Source organism: Euprymna scolopes, chromosome 18 (genome assembly GCF_053919585.1).
Source record: "Euprymna scolopes isolate OS-2025 chromosome 18, ASM5391958v1, whole genome shotgun sequence".
NCBI lineage: Eukaryota > Metazoa > Mollusca > Cephalopoda > Sepiida > Sepiolidae > Euprymna > Euprymna scolopes.
In genome coordinates, this window is record NC_136499.1 from 89,152,480 (window position 1) to 89,157,346 (window position 4,867).

Below are 4,867 nucleotides of genomic sequence, written 5' to 3' on the forward strand. Positions count from 1 at the left end.
ATTGTATTTAATAAAGAAAAATGTAATATGTATAGAAGTAAAAGTTTACCTCATCGAAATAGGATTTGTTTAAAATATCAACCTGCCTTACAATTAGCAATAATGAATAGTTTCGATAATTATATGTCTATTGATATTCTGATATTATTAGAAGTAGTAGAAGTTTTTGAATTTCAGAATGTATTCTGTAATAGTTGATGTGAAGTGCATCTGAATATGAAGTGACATACGTTTTGGTTCAGCATTGACTTTTGTATAAAGCTCTTGGATACACAACATTTGTTATTATACCTTCTGGTGCTTATATAAATAGACATTGTGGGGAGCCTACCCGTGAACATCCTACATAAAATTGCCCAAGACTGAAGCAAGGCGAGTTGACTATTGCCAAGGATAGTCCTTGGGACTTGTTTATTGTCATGGCAAAACATGATTTAATTGGAAACTGAAGCCTTTTAAATTTAGTTGGATAATCTTATGGAATAATAGGTATTCTGGGAATGGATGTCAGTTTGCTTTTAGCCACACTAGTAAATATGACAGCTTCTATCACATGAGGGTACATGCGATTAACATACACTCTGGTTCCATTGAACAGTCGTGGAGCACCCAGATTCTGAATTAACAAAATAAGGCATCCAGATAAAAGCTCTAATTTGTGCGGTGGCATACCATGTAATTCTAATAGATTTAAAAATATTGTAGGGTACTGTACAGCATTGTTATCGGTGAGAGAAGAAAGTTTGGTTTTTCTTTTGAATGTCATTAAGCAATTGTTGATTGATGACGTGAACCATATCATTTTTTAGAGCTAGAATTGCTCTCTCCGTTAGCCACTGGGAGTGCACATAGTTTTCAGCTATATTTGGGTAAACTTTAATACTAAGTTCTGTGAGTGATGAAACAATTATTCCAATATCTGGAATAATAACAAACAGATCGTGTTTGTTTATTGGAATATTGCCATCACCAATTTAGAAGTATGGAGGTAACTTCATCAGCCTTTGGTTCACTATGAGATAGATACTAATATGTGTAAATAATGTTACAGCTTTTATGTACTTCCAAAACATGACAGTAAAATGCAAGTATTGAGTTGATCAGCAGAACCACAAGAAGTGTTTTTAGGAAATCACCTGATAACAAAAGTGTGACGCCACCCATTACAACATCACGTTTCTTTAGATCACGCAATGTTTTATCTAGAGCTTCAAATGCTGTTTTATGTGCAATTGTACATTCATCTCATACGGCCAAGAGACAATTTCCTAAAACTTTAGTTGAATCCGATCCTCGTTGTATTTGGCAAATTTGATCAGATGTAATATATGGGGGTTTCATCGAGAGGGTCTTATTATAAGTGATGCTGTTGAAGAAGGAGAAGAGAGAGATGTTGTTAGAGAGAGAGAGATAGAGAAGTGTTGTTGTGAGAGAGATTGTTCGTTCTAGGAAGATTCATATTTATATTAAAACTGTTCATTCCTTTAGACGTGTAGAAGAAGAAAGCTCTTAGAATGATGAGATAGTGTTCACTGTTCAGACATTGTGTAGATTCAAATTGTGGATATGAGATGTCGAGACGTGTATATTAAGACATTTTATAACACAGATATATAATACAATTTTCACTTTACCTTTTTGCAAGAATCATAAGACAAAACGACGTTTTCCAAAAACACAGATGAGTTTATTCTTCACACGACCGGCCGTGGTTTCCTCATCAAGAATTCAAAGCTTCACATTTTAGTTTCAAAGTGATCGTCTCGCTTCTTAGACGTTCGAATTCCCAGACCCTTTCTGAGTTTCTCACTGACCATCTAACTGACCAACTAACTCTTCCTATATTGAGAAATCCATGCATGTCCGGCCACGTGACTAAAATTCACGTGCCCTCAACATGCGTGGACTTGCACGTTTCCAATATTATGATTTCCCAATAACCTATTTTTCTTTTGTTGTTTTCACAAAAGAATTCAACCTACATATCTAATTCATTTAACCAATATTTTATTATCCACATTCTTTCTAACAATTGAATAGTTTATTTATTATTTATTTCATCCGAATTAACAATTTACTGGACATTCCATTTAAACCTATTGTTCTTTAAAACTTATGTCCAGGGTTCGATTTCTGCTTTCTCTCATTTTATTTTCATTTTAACTAATCTCTCTTTTTATACTTAAATGAAAAGGGGATAGCCCTTATCATGTAACATCCCTCCCTTCCGTATTTCACAAAAAAATGTATGCACTTTTAAATTTAGTACATTTTTTTATTTTTACATCTACACAACCACTCGACTAGAAAGATCAGGCTAACAAAACAACAAAAAATCTCTTTCAGTCAGACCTCCACGGCCGACTTCACAATTATTTATTTTTATAAAATCAGAACCTTTCTGATCTTCTTGGCATTTACTTTTTGGGTGTAGGGTCTTTACCTATGATTCACATCAGCTACTTTCCAGCCACCCATATGCCGCAGACTAGAGGTTTTCCACCTCCCTCGAAATCAAAAGTGTCCTGATCAATTCTTTCCGCATGGTTAGTCTTATGAAGTATGGCTTTGTTTTTTTTATTCTATAACTATCTTATACGGGACATACCAAAGCTCATATACTTAAATCTTTGTGGTTGGCTTCAGAAGTTTAAGATATACCTTTATTTTCTCTCATACGGATTCACCCGGATTTCCTTGCTTGGATTCTTGAAACTTCGACGAGGATTTAGAAATATCACCCCTAACTAACTAACACCTTTCTGCACCCAACACCTTAATTGCGCTCTAAATTCTATCTAATTGCCCGATTTTTTTTGTGATTTTTCTTTTCTCTCACCAGAGCTTCCAAGATCCAGCAGATATATCCCACATTCATGCGTCTCTAAAAAAATACCAGGTTATATCTTTCTTACGTAATCTACAGCATATTTTTGCCTGTCTCTTACTTCATTAAGCTATATGTGATTGCCTCGGGACTACCTATCATCAGTTTACTGGTCCCCTTTAGAATTTTCGTATTCTTTCCAACGCCTGTTTATTAATTAAGCCAAGTCTTACCACTTGCTTGGAGTCGTTACGCGCAACCAGCTTATTTTAAGCACTTAATTAACCAGGTTCCCAAATTTTTCGTATAGGGGCACATCTTGTGCTTATCAATCCCTACCAAGTCACTTTTCTTGGAGAAAAATTTTTAGGATCTCTAAAAAAAAAAACAACAGAACCAAATGCTAAAAAACATCTTTCTCACGGCTTATCACATCTAAAAACTCTCTAAATACCCGTTTACATAATTTATTTTGTCTCACTCTTAAAAGTCTAACTGATTTCTAAGCCAACCATTCGTCTTAATCTTATTTTCTACTAGATCATTTTAATGCTAATGTATATATCTAATAATAGCTTTGAATTCTTGTCGCAAAAAACATTACATTTAAGACAATTTACAATATTTGTTCAACATCATAAAAATTTTCAAAAAAAATACCTTAATACATTAAACTATGATTTACACAAAACTATGATCAACAGTTATAACTTTTTTCAACAAAAAAACAAAACAAAAAAGTTATCTGTAACAAACAACAATTCAACAAAGTCTGTCCAAAACAATTTTCCCTTTTTTTCAAAAACAAAACACACAAAAAGCCGAAAAGTTCAACAATGAACACAATAATGCATTTCCAAACAGAATTTACACGCTGTTTCAGAGACTACATGCGACCTTTCAAAATTCCTGTTTGATTGACAGATTAAATTCAACAATTCGTCCAAACAATTTCATGTTGACACAAATTTTCTAATTGACACTTCATACAAATTTCAAAACAATAATGGGTGACCCCAATCTCTGCATTTGCGTGTATGTGTGTGTGTGTGTTTTTTAACAAACCAATTCATTTATCAATGAATTACGCATGGTGACTTGTTTACTATATTTTCATTCATTACTACGGATTTCTTTTACGGCATATCGGCCTTTTCTTTTTTTTAAATATTTCTGTGCTACATAAACAAAAGAATTCATTTCAATGAATTATGCACGGTGACTTGTGTTTACTATTATTTATTCATTACTACGGTTTTCTTTTACGGCATGTCGGCCTTTTCTTTTTATTTAATATTTCTTGTATCTTTTGTTCTCTGTGTGCGGGTGTGTTCAATTTTTTTTGTTCTTTTTTTTGTTCGCATTTCTGTGATCGTGTATTTTTTTCCGTGGTATAATTTATTTATTTATTTTTTAAATTATCTTGACCCTTTTAAAACGTTGTGTGTTCTTTTTCTTTTTCGCATTCTGTGATCGTCTAGTAAACGTTGTGTTTTTTTCGTGGTAACGACAGTTTCTTTTTTTTAAACCCACCCTTGCATGAGTGGACTAGTCACGTACACAAAATTAGGTATATGTTATATTTCGTTTCATTAAAGAGGATCTTATTATAAGTGATGCTGTTGAAGAAGGAGAAGAGAGAGATGTTGTTAGAGAGAGAGAGAGAGGTGTTGTTGTGAGAGAGATTGTTCGTTCTATGAAGATTCATGTTTATATTAAAACTGTTCATTCCTTTAGACGTGTAGAAGAAGAAAGCTCTTAGAATGATGAGATAGTGTTCACTGTTCAGACATTGTGTAGATTCAAATTGTGGATATGAGATGTCGACACGTGTATATAAAGACATTTTATAACACAGATATATAATACAATTTTCACTTTACCTTTTTGTAAGAATCATAAGACAACGACGTTTTCCAAAAACACAGATGAGTTTATTCTTCACACGACTGGCCGTGGTTTCCTCATCAAGAATTCAAAGCTTCACATTTTAGTTTCAAAGTGATCGTCTCGCTTCCTAGACGTTCGAATTCCCAGACC